At 48.1% G+C, this 16,186-nt stretch overlaps 1 long non-coding RNA gene across 3 annotated transcripts in view; it reads left to right on the top strand.

Moving 5' to 3' along the window:
* Positions 1-5,954: 5,954 nt before the first annotated feature.
* The window catches only part of LOC149454050 (uncharacterized), a 37,128-nt gene continuing 26,896 nt past the window's right edge, over positions 5,955-16,186 (top strand). Inside the window, exons 1-2 of one of the 3 annotated variants that reach the window (XR_016314386.1) lie at positions 5,955-6,349; positions 11,215-11,300. This is a non-coding gene — a long non-coding RNA (uncharacterized LOC149454050). Of the gene's footprint in view, positions 6,350-6,600; positions 8,017-11,214; positions 11,301-16,186 lie in introns of those variants that run through there. The other 2 variants (XR_016314385.1, XR_016314387.1) reach the window with 2 other exon arrangements.

The raw sequence follows: 16,186 nt of genomic DNA on the forward strand, positions 1-16,186 counted from the left end.
GAGGTAGAACCGTTATCATATTACGCAACATGTCCCAGGAAACCGGCCTTCGGCGATCCGCACACCTCCGCAGCCTCCTACACCCTTTTAATGCCTGGCGAACCACGAACAACTTAGTGCAGTCAGGCCATCCCAACAATTTAAACAGGCCAATGCTGCCAACTTCCTGTCAATAGCTGCAGGCGATTCACCACATTGCAATAGTCCGCCAACAAACCAAAGGAACAGATCCTGCCGACTGTTACCATGATGCAACTCACCAGCCAAACGCTCCATTTAAAACCACTGGGACCACACAGTGACATACACTGACCATGTAGATGGATCTAAGGAACCTCGAATAAATGGCCACATACCTGTTAAACGAGGGTCCATAGCCAGGCCGGACAGGGGTCGCCCTCCTCCTGCGCTTCGGGCACCAACATCCTGAACTGGCTCCACTGGAAACGAGAGAGAGAGTCGGCAACGTCATTAAACAACCCAGAAATGTGAATTGCCCTAAAGAGCAAGATATAGCGCAAACATAAAAGTACAAACTGTCTCAGAAGCGTGACAACAGGAGGAGAAAAGGCAGACAAAGTGAAAGTGCACAGACTTATTGTGGAGCCAAGGACCCCAAATCGTGACTGCCACGAACAACGGAAAGAGTTCCAGAAGCGTCAAGTTCTTCATAAATCTGACATCAACCTAAAGAAGTCCTCTGTAGCAACTGCTCCCTCCTTTGTTCCATCCCCCAGCTCTTCTCTGCCTTCAGCTGCTCTATCCACTTACAAACCTGCGCTTACTTCCTGTGCTCCAGTAACTAAAACCAGGAAAAAGAGAAAATTCTTTCCAACCAGTACCATCCTGCCAGTATCCAAACCGGTCAGCCTGAACGTCTGAGAACCCGCCTTCCGTGGTTCAGCCTGGTGCCCCAGCACCCGCAATTCAGCCTGATACCCTGATGCCTGATGACCCAGTGTACGCTACCCAGCCTGATGGTTCTACCCAGCCTGATGGTTCTACCCAGCCTGATGGTTCTACCCAGCCTGATGTTCCTACCCAGCCTGTTGAACTGATCGAGCCAGATGACCTGTTGCCAGATGACCCGATGCCCGCTGTCAAGCCAGATGACCCCGGTACCCGCTGTCGAGCCAGACGATCCGATGCCTGATGACCCGGTGCCCGCTGTCGAGCCAGATGACCCGGTACCCGCTGTCAAGCCAGACGATCCGATGCCTGATGACTCGGTGCCCGCTGTCTTGCCAGATGACTCGGTGCCCGCTGTCTTGCCAGGTGACTCGGTGCCCGCTGTCTTGCCAGATGACTCGGTGCCCGCTGTCTTGCTTGCCGACCCGATGCCCGCTGTCTTGCCAGATGACCCAGTGCCTGCTGTTTTGCCAGTTGACTCGGTGCCCGCTGTCGAGCTTGATGACCCGATGCCCGCTGTTTTGCCAGATGACTCAGTGCCCGCTGTCTTGCCAGATGACCCGGTGCCCGCTGTTTTGCCAGATGACTCGGTGCCCGCAGTCTTTCCAGATGACTCGGTGCCCGCAGTCTTTCCAGATGACTCAGTGCCCGCAGTCTTGCCAGATGACTCGTGCCCGCTGTCTTGCTTGACGACCCAATGCTTGCTGTCTTGCCAGATGACCCGATGCCCGCTGTTTTGCCAGTTGACTCGGTGCCCGCTGTCTTGCCAGATGACCTGGTGCCCGCTGTTTTGCCAGATGACTCGGTGCCCGCAGTCTTGCCAGATGACTCGGTGCCCGCTGTCTTGCTTGACGACCCAATGCCCGCTGTCTTGCCAGATGATCCGGTGCCCACTGTTTTGCCAGTTGACTCGGTGCCCGCTGTCGAGCTTGACGACCCAATGCCCGCTGTTTTGCCAGATGACTCGGTGCCCGCAGTCTTGCCAGATGACTCGGTGCCCGCTGTCTTGCCAGATGACCCAGTGCCTGCTGTTTTGCCAGATGACTCGGTGCCCGCAGTCTTGCCAGATGACTCGGTGCCCGCAGTCTTGCCAGATGACTCGGTGCCCGCTGTCTTGCTTGACGACCCAATGCCCGCTGTCTTGCCAGATGATCCGGTGCCCACTGTTTTGCCAGTTGACTCGGTGCCCGCTGTCGAGCTTGACGACCCAATGCCCGCTGTTTTGCCAGATGACTCGGTGCCCGCAGTCTTGCCAGATGACTCGGTGCCCGCTGTCTTGCCAGATGACCCAGTGCCTGCTGTTTTGCCAGATGACTCGGTGCCCGCAGTCTTGCCAGATGACTCGGTGCCCGCAGTTTTGCCAGATGACTTGGTGCCCGCAGTTTTGCCAGATGACTTGGTGCCCGCAGTCTTGCCAGATGACTCGGTGCCTGCAGTCTTGCCAGTAGACTCGGTGCCCGCTGTCGAACTTGACGACCCGATGCCCGCTGTTTTGCCAGATGACTCGGTGCCCGCAGTCTTGCCAGATGACTCGGTGCCCGCAGTCTTGCCAGATGACTCGGTGCCCGCAGTCTTGCCAGATGACTCGGTGCCCGCTGTCTTGCCAGATGACTCGGCGCCCGCAGTCTTGCCAGATGACTCGGCGCCCGCAGTCTTGCCAGATGACTCGGCGCCCGCAGTCTTGCCAGATGACTCGGTGCCCGCTGTCAAGCTTAAAGCCCCGATGCCTGCTGTTTTGCCAGATGACTCGGTCCCCACAGTCTTGCCAGATGACTCGGTGCCCGCAGTCTTTCCAGATGACTCGGTGCTCGATGTCTTGCCAGATGACTCGGCGCCCGCAGTCTTGCCAGATGACTCGGCGCCCGCAGTCTTGCCAGATGACTCGGCGCCCGCAGTCTTGCCAGATGACTCGGTGCCCGCAGTCTTGCCAGATGACTCGCTGCCTGCAGTCTTTCCAGATGACTCGGCGCCCGCAGTCTTGCCAGATGACTCGGTGCCTGCTGCTCTGCCTGGTGGCCTGGTGCCCGCTGCTCCGCTTGGTGGCCCGGTGCCCGCTGCTCCGCCTGGTGACCCGGCGCCCAGCCTGATGTGCCTCTGTCCTGTGCCCAGTCTGATGTGCCTCGGTCCGGTGTCCAGCCTGATGTGCCTCTGTCCGGTGTCCAGCCTGATGTGCCTCTGTCCGGTGTCCAGCCTGATGTGCCTCTGTCCGGTGTCCAGCCTGATGTGCCTCTGTTCAGTGCCCAGCCTGATGTGCCTCTGCCCGGTGCCCAGCCTGATGTACCAGTCCTTGATATCCCGCCAATTACCAGATCCGGGCGGTGGAACATTTTGCCCATTTAGGACGGTTTGGAGCGTCCTGAGGCCGCTCCTTGAGGGGGGGGGGTACTGTCAGGAATGGACTGGCCAATAGTGGTGGGACTCACCTGCCTTGTGGGTTGCAGTACCAGGACTGGCCAGCGGGTGCTCTCAGCAACCAGAGGCTCACTCCTGCAGTCAGCCAAAACACCTGAGGCTGATTGCAGGAGGTGCATATAAGGAATGGCCAGACTTGCAATCAGGGCCTTGGTGTATGTTTTCCCAAGAGCCCCTGTACCTGCATCCTGTCGGCTTCCTGTCTGATCCTGCTTGATCCCTGACTCTGATTGAACTCCGCCTGTCCTGACCTCTGCTATTCCTGACCACTCTCCAGTCTGCTCCTTTGGTACCTTGTCTGCCTGATTGTTCCTGACTCGGCCCGTCTGACTACGCTCTGCCTGCTCCTTTGTACCTTGCCTGCCCATTTGCTACCTACCCGGCCTGCCCGACTACGCTTAGTATTGTTCTTTTGTTATCTTTTGGGGGTTTTGGTTCGGTTTGTTTGCACTGTGTTTATGTTTAGTCTTGCACTGCATATATGTATTGTTTAGTCTTAAATAAATTATATTGTTTATACTATATCTGAAGCCTGCGTTTTCCTGTGTCAGTCCACACACCTCTGGTCATACCGGGAGCCCTGACAGTGATCTTTTTTCCCTGCAGAGCTAAGTCAATGCTAGAAAGCAAGTCAGCGATTTTGTTGGCAGGCTGTCTACAGACCCCCTGTACAGAGTCAATTTAGATGCTCAAAAATTTGATGACTGTAGAAGGATCCTCTGTCTTGTCAGGGGCAATAGGCACACCAAATCACCAAAAAATGCACGCAAGACTGTGGAGCATCATCTCGCAAACCTGGGAACGACTGGGACCGACAGTCATCAAGGTAATGGACCACATAGTCAAATCCAGTGTGAGTTCTGACAACTCATTCTAGGAATGAGCTGAAAAGCTTAAAATAGGCACAAGAAATAGAGCAGCCCATGGGAAGGCACTGGTCTACATAATAAGCCCGTCAAAGTGGCTCCCAAGAAGAAACAAACTTTCTGGATGAACTGGTAATAGGCAGAAGGCAGCTTCAATATCAGTCTTTGCCATAAGGGCGCCAGGCCTGAACGATTTATTTAAAGACAGGGCGGCATCGAAGGATGTGTAGGAGACAGAAGAAAGATCCTTACTAATGCCATCATTTACGGACTTCCCTTTCAGAAATGATAAGCGATGGATCATGCGAAAAGTACCTACTTCCTTCTTGGGGACATCACTAGATTAGGAATAGGCGGTTCCGAAAAAGGGCCTGCCATGCGGTCCAAGGTGACCTCTTTTTCCGTAAAACCTCCGGGTGTTGGCCAGCCGACTTTAAATTGAGAGAGGATGGCAACGTAGGAGGGAGGTCGCAAGGTATAACAAAGCCAAGAAGAAAACCCTCCTCCAACTGTGACGCCGCCCGCCTGTCTGGGTATCTATTGAGCCTTGGTCGAATCACCTCTATGTTCACCGATGACCTCCCCTTTCCCAGAAACATCCCCCCGGTTTGTGGAGCAAACCCTTGCCTTTTTTGAAACAACGACTAATGGGGTGGTTTCCCCCACAGCCTGACCACTTGTGCCAGAAATGGCAGGCGGAACCCCACTTGCAGTGGGAATTGTTGAAAGACCAACACCCCCTTTTTACCGTGTCCTGAAGTCCTGCTCCTGCAGAGGTGTGGTGCCAAACAGAAAGGGAGAATGCGCAGACGTATTGGTATACACTCCACCTTTTGAATTCATGACTCTCATCCAAACTACAATGTCCTTATGATCCCAGCTAAGATCCGGTTGAACAGACATGCGCTGCTGAAATTGTTCCTCATATCAAAGCCAAGCTATACCCCCATAAATCCTGTGGGCTTCCCAAATGGAATCAAGATAACAGAAAAGAGCTGAACAGAGCTCTGGCTGCATTTCCCCCACAACACTACCCAAGATTATTATTATTATACAGTATTTATATAGTGCCAACAGTTCGCTCAGCGCTGTACGAAAACAATACAATGTGATACACGAGGGGTTCGAGGGCCCTGCTCTTTCGAGCTTACAATCTAGGAGATCATAAAGGCCTGAAGCCAATTCCCAAAGGTACGAGGGATCAACTGAAAATGTTGCCGATCCTCCTCCTTATGGTGCTCTTTACCCTTTTCCCATTTATTGATCGGGAAACGTTCCAATGGGAGTAAGGTGAAAATGTCGATATATTCTCTTTTCCTGATTTTTTCCTTAATGTCTGGCTTAAGATGAGCACCCAGGGGCCCTCATAACAGACATAGGAGTGCCCCTTTGCCGAATCTGAAATTTGGACAGTACCCAATGCAGAGGTATCCAACGCCGATGTGGAGAACACCCCAGTCGCAAGCACCCTGACCAGATGAGAAAACACTGCAGATGAAATCCCTGCTGCGGGTGTTGTGGACAAGGGTACCTACAGAGAAGAACCGCTCCCCGATGAATCCCAGACCACGCCAGGGTTCAAAGGCCAGCCGCCAGACCCGGCCTCCAAATTCTCTAGCAAAGCCCGGATACCTTGCATGAACCCGTGAACCCCCCCATCCAGTGTCGCGGGAATGTGTTAACAAGCAATGGTGTGTGAGAGTTCATATGTGGGAGGCGCAGGAACTTCACTTCCCCCGACCGGACGATTGGGATTCAGCCCATCGGTGCCTGATGATCTCAAAGCCAACGCCATGCCCCTCTGGAAGTCCATCGAAGAAGCCACGGGAGGTGTGGACTGGAGCTCGTTGCAAATCCCACCTGACTGTGGTACCTGTGGACCTGCAGGGGTTAAGCTGGCAGAATCTGGTGTGGCCCTTCTCTCTCCCCATAGCCTGTGACGATCAGGGGGAGATGTTTGGATGCCCGAGCAGAGAGCTGACGGAGGGAGCTCCGCCCCCTGTAACTCTGGCCGGCTCCACAAACACAGAGGACCCAGCAGCAGGATCCCCGCGGCCCGAGGAGGATCTCTGAGCAGCAGCAGCTCTCCTCTGATGCCTGATACCGGGGCAGGGGCTCCTACTGCCCAAACGCTGCACAACCCGAGGAGGGGATGGACTGAGGTGGGAAGCAGGGCGGCAGATCCGGCATGGTCAGACCTCAGGAGCCATTTGGGGGAGTCCAGCCACCAGACCCCTCAGCCAGTCCTCTCCACGCTGCTCAGCTGCCAGGCGGATATGAGCGAGGAGCTTCTCCATGCCAAGATAGGAGAGTGGATGGAAGGGGATGGAATGGAAAGGGGGGGCACATGTGGGGGGCAGAAGTGCAAGAAAGCTGAGCGAGGGGGACTTCTTTCTTCGTGGAAGGGCATCAGCTGAGTGACCAGTATATCACGGGACTTAACGTGATGCAGGAGTCCCCTCTTTTTTTCTTCCTCCTACCAATAATCTGCCACCACGATCCAAATCACGCCCCTTCACCATCCTGTCCTTTTGCCATCACTTAACCCCTTTATTATCCTACAGACTAGTCTAAAGGGACCGTCCCCAGTCATGATGCTTGCTGTGTTTATAACACAGGGCATTGCTTTCTGAGCACAGTGAGCATGTACCAGTGTCACAATTTAACCGTTTTCCTGCCTGTATAGTTTTACCTCCTTGCTACAGTGCTACTCCTAGACCTGATTCCTTTCATTCATTGGCTTTTGTGCTTACTAATGGGCATCACCTGAAATTCTGTGGCTTTATATTCCCTTACCATTCCATCACTTCCTGGCCCACCTTCCAGTTTGCTTCTCTATATAAAGACATGCTCAGTGCAACCTGCATTGCCTGAGCACTTTCCTAGTTCTCTGAGCTTCTCTTTGTCCACTATTATGTGTATTCAGTATCTGACTTCTCGCGTATCGACCCTGGCTTTGTCTACCGTCTGTTCTTGCCTGCCGCTTGCCCTGACCTCAGCTTGTTTCCTGGATTTCCCTCTGTCTCTTGCCCTTTGTACTCTGAAAACGCAAGTGATCTCTGCATCCTCAGATGGGCGTACCTGGGGGTTGTGACCTGGTTCCAGCTTGCTGCAAGTCCATCCCCACCATCAGGGGCCCTGGTGAAGAAGCAGGCAGGGGCTTATACTTCGTGCCATGGGGAACCCTGAGTTTGCAGTCTACAAGGGCCCACTATCACAGACCAGTGATGTCATCAGCCTCTATAAATGTGAATATCTCCTAAAACGGTAGACCTTTAGGAGATGTTCACTGTACCTACAGGTAAGCCTTATTATAGACTTACCTACAGGTACAAGCCATAAAGTAGACTTTACTACTGCTTTAAAGGAAAAGTCCACCTCTGGAACATGTTACATGTTCCACCCATTTTTAGGGTGGAACATGTAACATGTTCCCATAACTGCAGCCGCGCCCGCTGCCCCCCTCCCTCTGACAGATAGTACAGGGAGAGATAACAGACACTGCTGACACGAACACGACCCAAGAAAGTGATTTGCAAGTATTCAATCTATTTAAGATGTCATTAACAATTGACCATCTAACAGTATTGAGGAGAGTATTGTCCTTTGTACTTACACAGGACTTTAACCTATTTGAATGGGGTGAAAATATAAATTTGTTTGCCAGGAAACTGGCTTTGAAGAAGGAATATAAGGAAAAACCATCTAATACTCTGATTGGTCTGACATCTAGAGATATGGAAGCCCGAAGTGTATTGGAATCATTACAAGCTGAAAATAACAGTGGGAATGCTGAAATACGGGGTCCTTTTTCCACATTCAAACCAAGGTATAACTTTACCCTGCCCTTCCTTCAGGGGAGCAGCATCTAACTGTTTTTAAAATTGGTTGAGAGAGATTTGAATGATTTATGGTTAAAAAGGCATATGAAAAATAAGTCATATAATATGACTTATTCTGATTGGAAGGCATTGGAAGATCTGCACAGTGATAAAGAAGTAGTTATAAAGGCAGCCGACAAAGGGGGAAATATAGTCTTGATGGACAGAGCATTTCATTTGAAAATGTGTTATGAGTTATTAAACAATGAGGATAACTATGAAATACTTCAGAATCATCCAACCCCCAAATACTTGAGTGAGTTGAACTTTATTTTGAAAAGGGATGTTGAAGAGGGGATCCTCTCCAAAGATGAAGGTGCCTTTATTATGAATGCACATCCAATTATTGCAACTTTTTATGCCTTACCTAAGGTACACAAACATAAAGAAAAACCGCCTGGCCGCCCAATTATCTCGGGCAATAACAATCTTACAAAAGGAGCAAGCAAATATCTACATTATATCATGCGTCCATTTGTATATAGTTTACCTTCATATATCGAAGATACACGAGACTTTGTGAACAGACTAATAGATATCACAATGGAAGATGATGTGTGGTTAGCTAGTCTAGATGTGGAGGCTTTATGTAGTAATATCAGTCATGACTTGAGTCTAAAAGCTTGTAAATACTTTCTGGAAACTAGAGGCAACCTATTTGAGAACCATACCACATTCACTCTCCAACTTTTGCAGTTTGTATTGGAACACAATTTTTTCCTATTTGATGGTAAAGCATATAGACAGTGCAGAGGAACTGCGATGGGTTCATCGTGTGCAGCTAAGTATGCAAATTTCTTTCTTGGGTGGTGGGAGTGTACTATGGTCTTTGTAGAAGGACTAGAATGTTTTATGTTACACATTCTTATGTGGGTAAGATTCATTGATGATGTGTTCATATTATATCAGGGTCAAAAGTATCTGCTCATGGAATTTGTAGCCACCTTAAATCAAAACAATATTGGGATGTACTTCACGAGTGAAATTAAATATAGCATATATTTTTTGGCCTTGGAGATTAAAAGGAGTGAAGGAGGCAATATTAATACAACAATCTATTGAATACTGACCTCCATGAATAGCCTGTTACATTGGGGAAGCTCAAATCCAGCAGCCTTGAAAAGTGGAATCCCCACTGGTCAATTTATGAGAGCAAAGCGAAATTGCTCAATGGAAGGGGCATTCCAAATGGACAGTCAAAAATTGTTTGACAGATTTATGAGACATGGCTATCATAAGACTGATTTAGTTAAATTCTATGAGAAAGTAAAAGAGGTTCTGAGAGAATCTCTGTTGGGTCAGAAAGCCATAAAAGTGGATGATCAGCAAGGCATGCTTATCATAGGAAAATACTCAAATCAATCAGGGCAGATTTTCAACATCATAAAGAGATATTGGAATATTTTGGATGAGGACAAATATCTATCATAGATCCTATCTAAAGACCCCAAGATAAACTACAGACAGGGTAGAAGTTTGAGAGACATGTTAGTACATAGTCATCTAGAAAAAAACTCTAAAACATCAATGAAACACACTTGGCTATGAGAAACCAAAAGGTAGTTTCAGGTGTAGTCACTGTAAGGCATGTACTTTCTTGAGCAATACCAAGGAGTTTGTTAATCCTAAAAATGGGGAGATTATTAAAACAAGAGATTTCTATAATTGCAGCACAGAGGGGGTGATGTATGCTTTAAAATGCCCATGCCCCCTAATATATGTAGGAAAAACAATTAGCCCCTTTAGGAGACAAGTTCTTGAACATGTGAACAATATTGCTCGAAACAGGGATAGACCAGTAGCAAGACATATGATACAAAAACATGATGGTAAGGCTGACTTCTTAAACTTTTGGATTATTTACAAATATAATCTGGGTCCTAGAAAAGGAGACCTAGATAAATGTCTTTTGAAACTTGAAGCAACATGGAATTTATGTAAAGGAACAAGGGCACCTTATGGTTTAAATGAAGGATTTACCTTCCTTCCTTTTTTGTGTGATTAGGGATTCTGTGCTTTTTGTTTGATTTTGCACCATAAATGCTATATAATGGTATGAACTGTAGTTTTGGTCCTTAGTTATTGGGGTATTAACAGTGTTTGAGAACACCAGCATTGTCTATTGTGTTGTGGACTGATGTGCTGCTGTGATGTTGTTTTTTGTCCACAAGATGGCATCTGTTGAGGTACTGAGCATGTGCAGTTTTTAGTCCACAAGATGGTATCTGTTGAGGAACTGAGCATGTGCGGGGGCCATTTTGATGGCCATCTTTATATATACAGGTGAAACAAACGATAGGTGCCATTTTGCCCCCATGTGCAGCTGAGCACAACTTCGAGCCACTATATGACCTATTTTAATTCTTTATATCCTGACTAAGCTCTGTTTTCTGGAGCAAAACATGTAGAGTTTCTTTTTTTCTTTGGGTCTTTCTTTGGGAGCACTTTTTGAAAGCACATGGTATTCACTCCTCTCCCCCCTTTTTTTGGAGAGGTCTGTACTGCATTTTACAGTGCATCCTTTGCATTCCTCAAGACAGAGAGGTCTGGATATGGTGATGTATGGGACTTCTCCATGAGAGGCTGACATTTAAGCCTGTGAATGAGTGTACCCGTATTACATATCTGTAGCAAGATAGATTATACTGTCTAATTAGTTTTGTCCATGGGGTAACTCCATTTCCTTAACAGAGATTATATATTCAAGCTGTTAGGCTTATGGTCAAACTACAGTGCCTCTTTGTATGCCATCACTTCATTCACTGCCATCCCGTACGCCAAGCAGATATTCTGACAGGTCTGCTGAAGACCTGAATGGCATCAGCGATATACTGATCGCTGGTGCAATGCTTTCCAGGCTTTTTTGGACAACAATAATAAATGCAAATTTTTTTCACCTGCAGAAAAATGTGCATTTATTATTTTTGTCCAGAAGGTGAACTTATCCTTTAACATGCACTGTAATGAACTTTAGGGAAATGTTATATAAACCTTAAAACTCAACCTTTAAATGGTGTCTGAATGTTCCAAAACCACCATCCAGATTAAATAATTGCGCCTATGTATATAAATGTTGGTATTAAGGGAAATTTAGGGAAATGTTGCTTTCATTTTTTTTTAATTCAGTTCCACTTTTCTTCCAGTAGATGCCGCCACAGGACAGAATCATTATTCATAAGTGTCTGGGAGAACAAGTGAATCCATGTTATGTAAGTCTGGTTGTCTCCCATAGGTATGTAGTTGTTGTCAGACTTATCTTTTAAGACTTTTCCAAGACTAAGTGCAAAATATTTTTCTTTTTATTGTTTTTTATTTTCAGTTTATAAGTGATAACAGAACTGGGTGTAAATAATCATGTAACAGCATGACAGCACCTCCTAGGCAAACTAAGGAATAATCATGTTTTGGTAAGACATACATGCAGGTGTATCGCACATTTAGAATCATTTATATACAAATGAAAAGTCAGTGGTACAATATTTCTGATCTTTCACATGCTTTGATTCAGTGGTATAAATGAAACCTTATAATGATCTGGTAATGGGCAACACAGTGGCTAAAAGGTTAGCACTTTTGCCTGACAGCACTAATGTCGTTGGTTTGAATCCTAGTCACAGCATCACCTGCCTGGAGTTTGCATGTGCTTGTGTGGGTTTCCTGTGACACAAGACATGCTGGTAGGTTAATTGGCTCCTGTTTAAATTGGCCCTAGTATCTGTGTGCAGGGGCGTATTTGCCGTGAGGCAAACAAAGCGTTTGCCTAGGGAGGCACTTTTCAGGGGGGAGGCACCCCCCCTTCCCACGGAAGGTACACTTCTGTGGGAAAGGGACAGGGGCTTCTGTGTCTTACCTGTGTCTGCAACTCCGTGCCCACTTTGATCCAGTCCACGAGGCGCTGCTGGAGGAGGGGTGCAGAGGGTGTGATTCCGGTGTCTTCATCTTTCTGGATCTTGATCGCAATGTGGGCAGGATGACATGCCACCCCTCTCATCTGGTCACACCCCTGAGATAACTGGGCAGCCTATGTAAGCCTGTCCCTCCCTCTGCAAACTCTACCTCCTCGCCAGTGATTGGCCACTGGATCTGTAGCTCAGGAAAGGCACACAGGCAGCCAATCACCGGCAAGGACGCAGAGCTTGGAGAGAAGGAGCTGAGTAGCAGCGCGAAGATCAAAGAAGATCGAGATAGGGACCAGCCGGAACCGGGGAAGAAGAGGAGAGCAGCCAGAGAAGGAAGACAACTGATGGGTAAGGTAAGTGTGGCCTGGATCTGGGCAAAGCAGATGGTCCTGCTGCAGCCGGGTATGCTGGCTGTGGATGGGAGAGGGAGGGAGCCTGGGCTGGAGCAGGAGTTAGCAAGGTAAGTATCATTGGTGTCCGTGGGAGTAATAGTGCCCCATCATTAGTGTCACTGACACCAATGAGGGGTCACTTTTCTTCACACTGACACCAATGATGGAACGCTTTTCCTCCCACTGACACCACTAACGGGGGAACCATTCCTCCCACTGATACCAATGATGGGGCACTATTCCTCCCACTGATACTAATGATGGGGCACTATTCCTCCCACTGATACTAATGATGGGGCGCTGTTCCTACCACTGACACCAATGATGGGGCACTATTCCTTCCACTGAGACCAATGATGGGGCACTATTCCTTCCACTGAGACCAATGATGGGACACTATTACTTCCACTGACACCAATGATGGGGCACTATTCCTCCAACTGACCCTGATGATGGGGCACTATTCCTCCCACACTTACACTAATGATGGGGCACCATCGTGGGTGTCAGTGGGAGGAATAGTGCCCCATGATTGGTGTCAGTGTGGAAGGAATAGTGCCCAATCATTGGTGTCAGTGTCACTATTGTCAGGGGCACTATTCCTCCCACACTGATACTAATGATGGGGCACCATCGTTGGTGTCAGTGGGAGAAATAGTGCCCCATCATTGGTGTCAGTGGGAGGAATAGTGCCCCATCCTTGTTGTCAATGGGAGAAATAGCGCCCCATTGTTGTTGTCTGTGAGTGGAGCACTAATAGGAAAAGATGGAGCCTAAAGAGGAAGGGGTGGAGTTTACAGTTAAAGGGGTGGATCTTAAACAGGAAGGGGTGGGGCAAATTTAGATGTTGGGGGGTGCCCGATTTTAGTCTTGCCTAGGGCAGCACAAAACCAAAATACAACACTGTCTGTATGTGAGTGTGTGACCTTAGATTGAACACTCTTTGAGGGTTAGGGACTGATGTGAATGTACAATATATATATATATATATATATATATATATGTGTGTGTACAAAGCTGAATAAAGTGATGGTACTATATAAGTACCTGTAATAATAATATAAACAAAGAAGGGGAAGACTGAAAAAGAAAAATGAGGGAGGGGGTGTAGGGAGATGGGAGGGAGGAGTGCCTAGAAATCTAGAGGAGTCAAAATAAGCTAAAAAAGGTATAACTGTTGATGGTATAAGTCCAGCAGGTACCAGTCAACATCTTCCAGTAGGAAGTGTAAAATCCTATGACTCCCAGGTCTTTTTAAATGTTGTTTGTGTAGCAGGAAAGATTAATCCTATCTGTGATTGCTGTGATCTGCTGACTGGCCTCTCCTGTGTAATCTAACACTTGCACTGACATAGACGAAGCAGTGAGGGATTTCAGCCCCCCCTCTCCTTTCAGACTGTAATAGAGAGAGAGAGCCAATCATAAGAGCCATTAAAGGAGCTAATGACAAGGACTTTCTCAAGCAGGGAGGTGCAGCTGAAAAGCATTGTGGAATATGTAGTCCTGAACAGAAATGGCCTGATAGGATTATATTGCAATGAAACTACAAAGGCCAGAATGCTGTGTGAGAGCAGAGTGAAGGACTCCATCTTGTTTCTCCTGAGGAGAGTGGAGTGCATGTGGCAGGAGAGAGATTGGACCTGGCAAAGAAGTGCTTATGGGCAGTGCACTGCATGCTTGGTGATCTGCATCAGGCAAGGGAACATCCAAACTGAGAGAAGTGGCCTACAGTACAGTGCCCACCCTGACAGTGTGAAGTGCTCATCGTGAGGTGACCAGAGGAGCCTGTCTTTTCCAGGACGATCGTTTGGGCCTTAGTCACAGGATCTGGTGAGAGGGATTATTCCCACTGTCAGATGACAGGAACACTGCACACATACTGCATCATACCTTGCTCATATTCACCAGGCACTGGGTTGTGTAGATGACCCTGCTGAACAGACACAGTATTCGCTTTGCTATGCAAATACTGTCACAGGATTACAATTATATTTTAAGTGTTTAAGGCGTTTGTGTGCACCAACGAAAGTGGCTAGCTGAAGATCCCAAGATTCATCCTGTTACCAAGAGACTGAAGTTACTGGTGCCATACGTGCATGTGCACGCGCATGCGTATTTAGGCCTGTGTGTGCTTTTCATTGGTCCTTGCACTTACACTATTGCCAGGTGTGTCAGTTGGGGCAGAGTGAACAAACTTAAGCAGCCCCTTCGGGGGTATCGCTACATGTGGGGGCTCATCCGGGATAATTTCCAATACTCTACAATTAACTCTTAAAGATAGATACATGCTGGACCCAGAAGTCAGCACCTCAAAGCCAGTGACATCCTTAGAAGAATCCCTTTCTCTGCTAGTGGCTGAGTTTGGCAAACTAGTTACAGGGCTTCTGAAGAACTCAGTAGGGTCCACCAATTACAGGTATCACGAACTACAGTTCTTTTCGGGGAAAGTTCCCACACCCTCAGGAGAAGATGACTTTGATACTTGGATGGATCAAGCCATCCAAGCTGTGGAAGAGTGGGATGTGATTGACACGGTAAAGAGACAGAGGGTAGTAGAGAGCCTGCGGGCACCAGCTTCTGATGTAGTTCGAAACCTGAAACGGGATAAACCCACCTGCTCAGTTTCTGAGTGTCTAGAAGCACTCTGTGAGGTTTATGGGAGAGTTGAAGATTGCACAGAATTAATCTATCTCTTTCATCACACTTATCAATTGGAGGGTGAGAAGTTAATAAACTATGTCACGTGGCTGGATCAAACCCTTCAACAAGTTTTAATGAAAGGTGGGATGAAAGCTGAAGAGGCCAATAAAGCCTTAATGCTACAGGTGCAAAGGGGAGCCCAGCCACTGGATCCCATTGTGCTACAACTTAAATCCAGGAGTCCAACTTCACTTACTCCAAATTCATGAAGGCTATTAGAGAGGAAGAAGCTCTCATTGCAGCCAAGGCACAGATACCTGAGTCTGCCAAGGGTCTTAAACATGGCGCTACGGCTTACATCATACAGTCTCGGTCTGCATCGGAGACCAGCTAAGATGGAGGGCCGGCAGCTCTATTGACACTTTGACACAAGCTATAGTTCAGTTGGCACAGGCGCAAACTACTCTAGAGCAAACATTCTGTGGAATTCCGAAAACAGTAGGACAAGTGATGGAAGCCCATGCCGATATGCAACAATCACTTGAGGAAGTGAAGCAGAAGGTGTCCACCATGATCAAGGGAGGAAGGAGTGTTGTCTCCTCTAACGATAAGAAGTGTTATCGCTGTGGAGAGGTAGGCCATTTTATCACTAATTGCTCAAATGAAGAGAACCTGACAGAAGTTTCAGCAGAGTTGGTGAGAGCATAAAAGAAGCTGTCTCTTGGAAAGTCGCAGGAAAACCTTCAGAAGGCCCCGGTGAAGGAGCAAACTGGGTGCCCATCTGAAGTAGTGAGCTTCATAAAAAAAGACGCGAGGAGACAACAGTGGAAGTCCAAACCTTTGCAGAAGGCTCCTGTTGTTGCCTCTGAGCAACCCAGTGCCCCATTTGCTTTGGCACTTATGGCCAAGCAACAGAGGATCAATGCACACCAGATGCCCAGCACTCAAAGGAGACTCAAACCAGATCAGAATTTTCACAAGAAAGTAGTGCGGATTCAGGCCACCAAACAGACTCGGATCCCCACCACCCCCAAGCTTCCAGACAGGCTGGTGGGACCTGCTCCTGTCGTTTCCATCAAAGTAGAGGGAATTTACACTAAGGCCCTTTTGGATACTGGAGCTCAAGTGACCCTTCTCTACCGAGACTTCTATGACAGGCACCTCAAGCACCTGTCCTTGCAGAAGTT

This window comes from Staurois parvus, unplaced genomic scaffold, assembly GCF_062004578.1.
Source record: "Staurois parvus isolate SC_StPar_1 unplaced genomic scaffold, SC_StPar_1.0 ptg000439l, whole genome shotgun sequence".
Taxonomy (NCBI): Eukaryota; Metazoa; Chordata; class Amphibia; order Anura; family Ranidae; genus Staurois; species Staurois parvus.